The 12,040-nt window shown below is 38.6% G+C and overlaps 1 protein-coding gene across 2 annotated transcripts in view; it reads left to right on the top strand.

Annotated features, from left to right (window-relative positions):
• Nucleotides 1-12,040, top strand: part of Sema2a (Semaphorin 2a) — a 1,542,453-nt gene that overhangs the window by 459,460 nt on the left and 1,070,953 nt on the right. For both annotated transcript variants that reach the window (XM_083118491.1, XM_083118494.1), the window contains exon 2: nt 2,706-2,774. The gene's annotated coding sequence lies outside the window, so the exon portion shown is untranslated. The remainder of the gene's footprint in view (nt 1-2,705; nt 2,775-12,040) is intronic.

The following is a 12,040-nucleotide window of genomic DNA, read 5'->3' on the forward strand; positions in this document are numbered from 1 at the left end:
CATATATGAACATTCAGAAGCTGTTATTAACAGGGTGTTCCTGTTTTAATGTTTTGTTAGCTAAATCAGGTACCTATACAATACAATTCTATGAATTCCTTGCGTTAAATTTCTAATACCTACATACCCTTTTCGTCAGCAATAATGGTATACCTGCATGTTGCCAGTTTCACAGTACTTCACTTGGATATACTGAAGCAGAAATCCCTGATAAGGTAATGAAATATGACACTTTCTTTTGTACAATTCAATTCTATTACTTACGCGTATAGGCAAGAGTTAAGTTGTTTGCTTTACAGAGAAGAGCGAAGTAGCTTTATGCATCGAAAAATGAGTCCTCACTCATGGTTCTTGCAAGCAGAGGGTTCCAAACCTCAGTGGAAATATCAACATATAATACCGAGAATGGATAAGGGGACTGATAAATTACAAAATGTATTTCTTAATCAATCACTCTTCACTCTAATCTCATTTAATCATAACTTTAAAAATAATCAAGTATTTTATTTTAAACTTGCTGCGTATGATAAAATTCCGTAATCCTTGCCTAGCTTGTGAATTGTAATAATTTTCCAAATTCACTATTTTGCAGTTTGTATTCAAATCATAGAGAATAGAGAAATTAAGTCAATTTCATAGAAGGTAATATTGGTACTTCACAAATCCATACCAGGAACTGTATGAGTTTATTATTTCCATTTGCAAAAACATCGATTTAGTTTAGTTTGTAATTGTCAGGGAAGAATGTAAATTTTGTCCTGGAAAACCTGGAAAAGTCAGTGAATTTCATTTCTGCTTGTTTGTAGCCACCCTGTAATTAGTTTGGGTTTTTGCTTCAAGTCTATTTTATGCACAGATAGGCTAATCGGAACTGGACATACAGTTTAAAGTGGGATACAAACCTTTATGTGTCTCCACCGGGTATAGAACCCAGGGCCCCTTGATTGCAAGGCTTGATGTTATCACTACTTCATCGTGAAGGCCCTCCGTAATGGGTTACATCTGCATGGATTAACATAAATCAATTTTAAACATATTTCGCACACTAAATATAGTTCGTTATCACCACAGACTGGAAATTAGTTTTTCGCGATAATACGAGGAATACCTATCGCTCTTGTTTTGTTACTATTCAATAGAAAATAAGAATAATTTTATTTATATCGTTGCTATTGATTGACGAAACAACAATGCTTCAAACTGAGAAGCCAATACCGAAAATTATATTTTTGTTATTTCACGCAATTGTTCTACCACTTTTCGTTAATTGCGATTATAAAGATTAAATATGTAAGGTGGAGGTGGGATGAAGACGAGGTTCTATACCCAGCTATTCGACTTTGAAGCGCGTTACGCTAACCTAACCACTGGGTTGGCTTTTTCGTGTATGTTAGTTCATCAAATCAATTTATTCGTCATTCAAATTCCAGAGGTAGAAAAGCAACGTGGAATAACGAAAACAGAAATCAATGATATATACATACACTTATCATGACCCAGCAAATCCACACAAAAACCTCTTCTGGCATTCGTTTTGCAGAAGGCCCTTGCGGAATAAATATCGTCCATTTCCTGGTTCAGCTCGAAACAATTCACGTGCCTTATCAAAGCTGCCCTGAAGCACGCAGGGTTTCTAACCCACTTCACCGTCGGGTCTACTATTACCTTTGCCGTTGTTTGTACAGTTTTTGGTTCTCAAACTTTTCATAAAATTGGCTTCTACGTTTCCTATAGGTTCCTCCCATGTTTCTCTGTTTATATGTTTCTAATCACAAGTTTTCTTCACTTTACTAAAATAATTTTCATTCGTTTTTCTCTGCCCTAATAGGCACGTTTTTCAGTCCAGACTTTGTGATCTTGTGCCTTACGCTTCATATTAGTGTAAGATCCTCCTAATTTAATATTATCTGTCATTCGATATCTTCTACTTTCCCGGATCGTTTACTTGTTGACCATTCTTTGTAGCGCGTCTTTAATATTGAGTTTTTCTGCCTTGGTCCCATTTTCATAGTGTCTGCAAACTTTCTATTCATGAATTTAGCCTTCCAAGGCAGGTAGGTATATGAAGTCGAGTTATTCAGCAATAATAAACTCATAGCTTTTCCTTCTCTTGCCTTTCCTTGTTCTCTCATCTCTTCACTTCTTCTATCACCTATACTCGTGGTGTATCCCTATTCTTTCTGCTTTCTGTCCACTCCTCTTTTAACTTCTCCTTCTTCACTCTTCTCCTACTCTTCCTTTTCCTTCCCTGCTACTATTCTGTATTTTTCTTCTTCCTTCGTCTCTGCTCTTCCTTCTCCTCTCTTTTTAACTTCTACATTTTACACTATTCCATCTCCTATTCCTATTTTCTTCTTGTCTCTTGTTCCATTTTTCTTATGTTCCATTGCTCCATCACTTCTTCTCTTTTCCGCTCTTCATTTCCCCTACAATTCCATTCTTCTCTTCCTCTCTTTCATTTTTGCTTCTCTCCTCTCCACTCATCTCATCACTTCGTCTTTATTCTGCCAATTGGTGACCCTGGATGGTGTGACATGGTAGTATAGGATTTAAGAAACGTAGAATTATGGTACAGTTTTTAGAAGCTGCGAGCATAGTGGTGTTCTTTTCATGCTGATTTTTTAACCTTTCTTCATGAATGAAAATGTATTTGCTTACTATAGCATCAGTTTTCACATTTAAGCTTATTTGTATTTTTCTTGCAGGTTCATTGCCAGGAGCTAGGAGATAATTCGCAAGACAAGAACAGGGAATATATGCAGTAATTCCATAACGTAAGTTAATTCTTTTGTTGTGACACCAGTTCTAGTGGGAGTCACGATCTGATACTCTTAAAATTTGGGTCAAGATAAATTTACATTACAGGTAAAGCCTCGGGAAGGAAATATTGAATTCATTAACAATATGCTACGCCGACATTACTAAGTCACGATTAGTATGTTGGAATGTTGAATATATGTAGGTTATACTGTCCTTGGTCACATGGATGTTCGTATATTTGTGAATAATAACATTGTTTGTGAGTCTTAAATGACCAGAAAGTAGTAATTTCTGATATTGCGTACTTAAACAAATTATTGTACTTGATTTTGCAAACAGAAAACAAGGAAATTCTGATTATGATAAGATAGATAAGCTAAAGTATTTCCTGTGTCAGAAACACCCTGTTGCTATGGATTTCGTAGGGGAAAACCGCTCAGGAAGAAGACAAATTTACCCCATGGAGGTGGAATGGATTAAGAATTGAATTAGAGTCAGCAATGAATGGGGGGTAGAATAAGGAAAAAGTTCCATCTCTGCAAATTTATTTTCGTCTTTCGCTCCTAATTAAGCATTCATGACGCAATTAAGAATCCCCGGGAAGCAGCGATCGCTCTACGCTTGGGAGGGCGGATACTAATGCTCTCGTAGTCGCGGTGCAGAAAATAACCTTCTTGTACCCCATTAATTGGCAGCGTCGGAAAGAATCGCTTGCTTCGATAATAGCCCTCTACCTCCTTTTCGGTTCCGCCTCGCAAGGGACGTTGGGGGGAGGGGGGTGCTTTAAGATTCAGAATATCATATTACGTCAGAGAATTTTGTTCGGGTGTGTCCTGATTCCGTACTCATGGCAGCTAAGGTTCTTTTTTATTATTATTATTCCCTCTTACTCTCTCTCTCTCTCTCTCTCTCTCTCTCTCTCTCTCTCTCTCTCTCTCTCTCTCTCTCTCTCTCTCTCTCTCTCTTCTTCTTCTTCTTTTTTGTATCGTTCTCTGTATCTTCGTGTGATTCACTCCCCTCTCACTATTTTAGTTTTTTCCTACCGTTGTGTGTATCTTTCTCTCTTTCACTACTACGCTATATTCCTGTGCATATTTGATGTTCTCTATCCCTTCCTCTCTCTGTTTTCTTCCTTTGCTTCACTCTCTCTACCTTTCTTCCTTCCACTGTTTATCTGTTCCTCTCTCTTTCTCAACAACTCTATCTCTCTCTATTTCTATATTTCTCTATTTTCCATGTTTGTTTATCTTCCTTGTCTGCTTATTCTCTTATTCTGGTTCTTTTCTTTTCCTTCTTTCTTCCTGTTCCATTTTATTTTCCTATCTCTTCCTGGTTTCTTTCTTTTCCCAATTCTTCCTCTATCTACCTGTTTCTTATTTTCCTCTTTCTTGCTGTTTCCTTCTTTCATCCCGTGTGTTCTCATTATCCTGTTTTCCCTTTTCTTCTTTCTTCCTTCCTCTGTTTTTTCTTTGTACCTCTCCTTCTCTCTTTCTTCTTTCCCTTCTATCTTTGCAGTGGTTCGGATCAGACTTTAAACTTCACATGCAGCTCGGATCAGACTATTTGAACATATATTGGACTTGAATTTGGCTTAACCTTTTTTTAAAAAAACAGACTAATCATGAAATAAATTCATCCTATGCTTATCTGCAACCCGTCACGCAGTACAGTTCTGCGGGTGACATGATCTGCAGGGTGTCATCTAATACTGTATTGCTATTCCTTTGGCTTCTGGGAGACGAATAAACGAGTTCGCGTACACTACTTTGAAATGTTCATTTCACGAACGTATGAGGCAAAAACTTTGCGGATTTTCTGACTTAGGAAACTCGAATTCTGCAACGTAATTTCCTGTGGAGGAGGGGGAGGTGGGACGAGGAATATCTTGAAGGAGGTCAAAAAATACGCTTGTTCGAAATTTCATAGCCAGTTTAAGCCGGTTAAAAGATTTTGCTTCCCTAATCGCAGCAACCACGTGCAATGGTGAACGTTTTCGTGTTCTTCCACACCCCTTTCCTTCCTCAATCCCGTCCAACCAAAATATCTCCTGCAACTTCAGCTATAAGCAGCGCGCTTGAGCGAGCTTACCAGTTCCCAAAGTGGAGAAACTTTGCGGTCCAGCGAGTTAAACCTGAATCAGCTTCGGGGCTTAATATTCCATGAAGCCGACTCTTACGGTCGTGGAAACCTTTAGGTTACCGTAAATTAACACAACATTCTCTCCTCCTCCTTTTTTTTCCTACAAAAAGAAAAAAAACATTTTATGTTCCAGTTCCTCTTACGTTCTATCCTCGTTTTGGCCGCTCATGTTTTTCGAATTTTCGATCCGGAGTGTGAGACCGAGATAGGCTGCATTACCCGGAGCCGATGTTCCGTCGTTACGCCAGGAAAATTAGGAACAGATTTACCCCCTACCCCACCCTCCTTTAAGGAGAAACGTGAGCGAAAATGCCCCTCTGGATTATTAAGCCAGACCAAATAGGATCTGATAGAGGAGATCATCTGCTGGTAAGCCGCTAATGATAAAGAGAAAAAGAGAGGCATATTTCGGTATCGTTAAAAAATGCCCGATAGATGGAGCTGATTTTTCAATGTTAAAAACTCTCGTGATATCGGGAGAATGCAGGCCTAATAAAAGCTCTGCACAATCTTCTTATGTCGTTTACACTAGTAGAAAAACCTAAAGGAAACGATAACGGACTTAAACAAAAACAAGACCCGTTTTCTAAATGTGTGAGGGAATAATCGAGAGATGATAGGAGTTTTAACAATATATTCAAGAAACTAACGGCAAAATTTGCACATGCACAGGTTGGTCAGTCCAGAAACTTGCTACAGAATATGAGTCTATTGGACAGGTCCTAGGCATTTGCTTATTTGGGGGGAGTGTAGGACAATGTTAGAGGTTATCTGCCTTGTTTAATTCTCACATACGATGTGTCAAGTGCCTGTGCTTGCTTAGATGCGTTGGCTTCCTGGAGAATGAGTCCGTCCAAACAAGGTTAAAGTATTTGTGCACCAGAAAGTTCCCTCCCTGCCACAGGCGCAACGAGGATCACGTATACATTATTCCAAGAAATATAGTCATCAGTTTACAGCTTAGCGGAATCCACTTCTATAAGGCAAGAGACTAATAAGTTGAAGATTTTAATGGAAACAGAATAGATCCTGAGCTTTCCAGACGCAAGTCACTTCCATCTTCAGTGATTAAAGATCGAGTAATTGTGGAGAATGTTCCAAACCTTTGAAGGTTATCGTCACTCTCATCTTCAGGGACTTGCATACTGTAGAGAAAGTTACTCTGGTCTATTTTTTAAAACTTTTTGAAGAACTTTGTCTACAACACTTCAGTGACGCTGAGCTCGTGAGCCCTCAAAAGTTTGGAATCGTCTCTAGAGCCCACCTCAATTGCAATCTCTAAAGATGAGAATAGTGGTAGCTCGAGAAAATTTAGCGCCTATATGGCCGAGCGATCTTGCCACCAAATGTTCGAGGTACGAGTCCTTAACGAACCTAGGGCTTAGCTTTATCTCAACTTAAAGATAGCCTCTTTCCATTGGACCTTGTTGACACAGTCCCAGACTCAAACTTCTTTGAGGCTCTTTCAAGGACCCTGATCGACTCACCCGAACATTTCTCCGTCTTTTATTCCCAATTCCTTTCGCCAGTTTCAAGCATACCGCTAGACTAGTTCCTCAAAATGAGGTCGGATGCTGACTACATTTTAATTGAATTACCGCTGCAACCGACCTTTGGGCCAGATTGGATTGGAGATTACGTAGATATTTCTTCCAAGGTCTCTGCAATTCATCCTCGCCGCTGCGTTTAGCCAAAACTAGTAGAAAGCAACGTAAAATTAGGCAAATAGAGATGGGTGTAGAAAAGCGTCATCTCCAGAATTTATCAGATCTTTAATCTCGTTGAGTGACATCATTCTTCCAGCAACCACTTATCGTTAACCCGAAAGAAACTCTTGTATTTTAATAACTAGCCATTCTTAGATTATATTGTCGCCTTTTGGTAGGTACCTGAGCTTATCAGGAGAATAAGTTCTCTGACGGTTAAGTGAGGATTGAGATGGTTATCAACTTTGCAGCCAGTTAAATTTAACCAAGCGAAAGTATGTATCCATGATTTTAGCTTTGAAATTGGAAAAGTTTTTACTGAAAAAAAATTTAGTCATCTTTATTTACCTCATGCATCCTTCAGTAATCCACTCCTCATGTTCGTATTTTAGTTCCTGCTCAAACGACCAATGTCTGGAACAAGGTGGGAAACATTGGGAGAGAATGAGTCCCTGCGTCATCAAACAAAAGACATATTATTCGGTTAGAGCAAGGGGACTTCCCTTTTCATTTCACCCTTCTAAAACATCTCTTACCGCTCTCGCTATCTCCATCTCCCCTTGCCAGATCACACCCTCTCGCCCGGGGTAAAATGTCCTTCCTTTGCGATGGAGGGGGAAGGGGGATCTAACACATCATCGGCGTTAGTCGCTATCTCTCTTCATGGACCTTTCTAGGCCTTTTCTACTTCTCGCCTCCACATCCTGTTCTCCCTTGCGCCATCCTTATCATAGACTTTGCAGGCTTTCTCCCCTTTTTTCTCCTTCTTTCTCTCTTTCCAGTCCAATTCTACTCCCAATGTTGCCAGTTCTTCCCCTCGAGCTTCGGTTTCCCGCGCGCGCCAAGTCTACTTGAACCGAGAAACTCTTGGGAGTCTAGGAATGGGAACAAGGAAACGCCTAAGGCATCACCCTGCCGCAAGAGACGTTGGCTCTCATGTCTATGAATACGTCTCTTAAAGGTTGAGTGTGTATGTGTGCGTGTGTACGCAAGATCGGTCCTCGAAACGCATGATGGATCTCTCCACGTTCCTGTATACGTGCTACCCAACGCATTGTATCACTTCGTAACGTAAATAAATTGGTATTGGGGAGGTCTATTGGTAAAGGCATATCGTGGAACGAGACAGATTATGCCTCCCTGTCTCTAGTGGAGTGGTTCTAGGTTCGAGTCCTGAGTATGACATAGATGTTTGTGCTTGCTCCAAATCTGTTTCATTGTTCATCCTAATCGATTCGATAAACTTAGAAAAGAGATATGAAATAACCAAAGTGCAAATATAGAGATTTAACAACCATTATGGATTCACGAAACGAATCAACGTAAATGACAGATATTGAAGCCTACCTACCTACAGAAAAGTACAAGCCGAGTGTGATGATTGGTCGAATTTCGAACTCGCCACCCAAGTTCCTGGGGTTCGAATTCCGGCCTACATATGGTTGTTATTTCTGAGTGTCCCTTCATCAATTTCATGTAATCATAACTCATCATCATCGCCGCGAAGGACGTAAGAGAGAAAAATACAAATACAGTAATAGGTACTGATCATTCAGATTACAATAAAAATGCATCGAAATGTATTTTTTCCAAACATACAATTTTTGTATATTTTGGGATAAAATAAATGTACCTCTCCCTCCCTAGAAAATATTCCCATTCCTTCCCGCCCATTTTTCTGGCGCTGCCACTGGATAGCAGCCAACAATAGAGCAAGAAACCATGCTACAATGCGATGTGGATGGTGCCTTATATTGTGGAATTCACAACTGACGAACAGGAGTCGGTCTGTGGGACAACAATAAACGCAATGCGTCGGTGCGCGATTGCGTTGACATTGAAAGAGATCGTTCAAAAGACAACAAAATCGGCAATTGAAATGCTTTGAACAACGTGGTTATTACACTTGCATGTCATAAAAAGAAAATTTGACAACGATTGCACATGTTACGGAAAGATGGCAGTAACTAGTCTACGTACAGTAGGAAACAATAAATAGCTGTAATCTGAGACACCGAAAGAGAAACTGTGTGATTATAATGGCGTTTTCTTCTTTTTCATAAAAGATACGAATACTATTCACATAGACATACATATATTTTGCTATTACTTCATTTTTTAAATCTAAAGTACAATATAAAGATCAACAACACAATGTATTATATTTTACTGTTGAATTAATTCCTAACTGTAGAAGTATTCATTATTCACTGCTCTAAAAACATACATTATTGTTTGTTTTATAATCGCGATTAAATAAATGTCGTCAAGAATGTTTCACCGCTCACTTTTTTCCTCTTTCACGATTTCGTGTTTACACTTTTAGCGTCGCTATGTCTTCAGCACAGAATAGAAACAATGCATTCTGTGCTTCGATGCTTTGCTCGACAATTAATTTCAGCATCTAAAGCTCTATGATTGATCGACCATCTCTATTGAAAGGCTTTATTTAGAACCACTACTAAGTAAGAATTCTTGAACGTTACCCTTGAGTACAAGAAGAAAAGTGTACTCTGACGTCACTTCCTTGAAGCTTGGAATTCAACGTGTTAATGGATCTTCCGACGGCTTAGACTGATGGTAATTTTTACTGAAACGTTATGACATTTTCTTACTTACACATATTAAAACAAGGTAAACTCAAATAGGAGCCTCCTCTCACCGTTATGTGGTGGTCGACTTGAGAAGAAAGTCAAATAGAAGTGATGAAACAGGAAAGAAGTAACATAATATTCGAGTAGAAATTGAAGCAGATATATTCCTACAATTTTATTCGTAATTCCCCCCTCACGTGGGGGGGTGCATATGTGCGTGTGTCTCATCCAGAATCATTCAAGTGTATGTTTATCTTTCTTTGGCAACGCACTGTGAGATAAAATTCGAAAAAGGTGGTCATCATCAAATAACTCGAGACAGAATTGAAAAATCGTGACAATAATCGTTACTCAGGGGTTTTTGGGGTCGCAGATTACGAATCTGACAATATTTTTACCAAAAACAAAATGGCGGATCCAATATGGCGGCCACAAATTCACAAATGTTGATAAATATTAATGAAAATTGTTACCCGGGGGTTTTCGGGACTGCTGATTACGGATCTGACAATATTTTTTCCAAAAACAAAATGGCGGATCCAATATGGCGGCCAAAAATTCACAAATGTTGATAAATATTAATGAAAATCGTTACCCGGGGGTTTTCGGGACCGCTGATTACGAATCTGACAATATTTTCCCCCAAAACAAAATGGCGGATCAAATATGGCGGCCGAAAATTCACAAATGTTGATAAATATTAATCAGAATCGTTACCCGGGGGTTTTCGGGACCGCTGATTACGAATCTGACAATATTTTTCCGAAAAACAAAATGGCGGATCTAATATGGCGGCCGAAAATTCATAAATATTGATAAATATTAACGAAAATCGTTACCCGGGAGTTTTCGGGACCGCTGATTACGAATCTGACTTGTCCTGTTGCTCGAACGCTCATCTGAGCTGCGTAGGCAATTTCTTCAGGACCGTACTCTTCTCGCAGTTTCTGAGTTCTTCTGCGTTTCGACCTATCACTACATTCCGAAAAATGTTTAGGGTATGATGCTCTTGGAACTTCTTTTTCAGCGGATTCTTCCTGCTTAGAAATTAGATTAAACACAATAGAACCACTTAACCATTCCTGGTTTTTCGTTGTAAATCTGCTTTCTACTCGCGCCGATTCTTTCCACAAAGTGCGAAATCTGTACAGCACATATGACAAAGTTTTCTTCTCTTCTTCAGATAAAAAATACTTGCGCTGTATTTTTGTGGAAATGTAGTCCTCCACGAATGGAAAAGTTTTTTGGAGTTCTTCGTTCAAATGGTCTTTTAAGAGTATAAAAAGTTCACCTCTTGTTAAAGATATAACTTCCTCTGTGTTCATGTCTGAAAATAAAAATTGATATTAGTATTTATTATGATAGTATTTGTAAAAGTTATAAATTTTTGTCACCAATTAACTTAACAAAATTGTATTTAAGTTATTCACTTAATTTAATCGTCATAAACGATATCAGCATTAATATTTATTTTTAAATAATGTAATTAGTCCAAACGTTCCCTTCAGTAAATTTGAATACAATTATTTCAATTTATTATTTGATTATAAATAATTATAATCAAAATTAATATTTATCAATATTTGTGAATTTTTGGCCGCCATATTGTATCCGCCATTTTGTTTTTCGGAAAAATATTGTCAGATTCGTAATCAGCGGTTCCGAAACCCCCCGGGTAACAATTTTCGTTAATATTTATCAACATTTGTGAATTTTTGGCCGCCATATTGGATCCGCCATTTTTTTTTGGTAAAAAATATTGTCAGATTCGTAATCAGCGACCTCAAAAACCCCCGAGTATCTATTTTCAACAACATTCATTAATATCTAACCGATTTTCCACCCACGTACGTTCTCTTTATATTTTGTTTATGACTGCACATTGTTTAAACAATTAGTCTTAATACTAGGGTAGCAGGTTGTAGCAGCCAATTCTTTGAAATATCGAAAGTTAAGGGTTCAAAAAACATTTTCCAGTGAGAATCATCGATCGAGTGAAGTCGAGTGGTTAACTTTTTGCTCAATGTTTATAAAAATGTTCTCAATAAAATGAAAAAAACATGAGTGTCTTTAATTATTAATAACTAATTTACAGTTAATTATGAATAAACTTGGATTTAATTATCGTATTACACATACCTTGCAGAAAAGAATCCGAAACAATTTATACTAATATCATATATTATGCCGATAATAGCGCACTATTTCTCCGGCACTTTATATACACGCTGTATTTTTGTTAGACGCGTCCGCTTGCACGTTGAACTTTGAAATGACCTGACTCACTGCTGAGTGGCATCAAACACTTGAAAACCGGTTTTCCTTGTGTTTTGGGGTTCCAACTAACGGTCGGTACACAAGGCAACGTTAAACTGGGACTTTCGATTTTTACCCAATGGCCAGCTTTTTTCGATTCTATCCCACTGTGCAACGTGAGGTACAAATGGAATTCGTAGATTTTCATTTACATGGCAGGACAATTTTTGACCGACAGCTCCTGGCAACACTGCTCTTTCCGTGGGGATGCAAGAAAAAATTGAGTTTTGCTCTCTAAATGGATAAGTACTGGCAACGCCGGGAGGCGCAATCCAAGAATCACATTTGAGTCTTACGTTGGCGAAGGAAGATAAACAGACACTTGGAGATTCCGGATGAAATAGAGAGAGAGAGAGAAATTACGTCTGAAATTTCCTCAGCGTTGATTGGTCGTTGCCGAAATGTCGTCACGGTTTCCAAAGAGGAGAGATTTCAAAATCAGTTTCTTTCTTCAGTTCTTCCTTTTCTACTTCCCTACCCTTTTTCCCCTTGCGTCTGTTTGTGTGTGTTTCTTCCCATCCCTTC

This window comes from Lepisma saccharinum, chromosome 3 (assembly GCF_977018435.1).
Source record: "Lepisma saccharinum chromosome 3, izLepSacc3.1, whole genome shotgun sequence".
Classification (NCBI taxonomy): Eukaryota; Metazoa; Arthropoda; class Insecta; order Zygentoma; family Lepismatidae; genus Lepisma; species Lepisma saccharinum.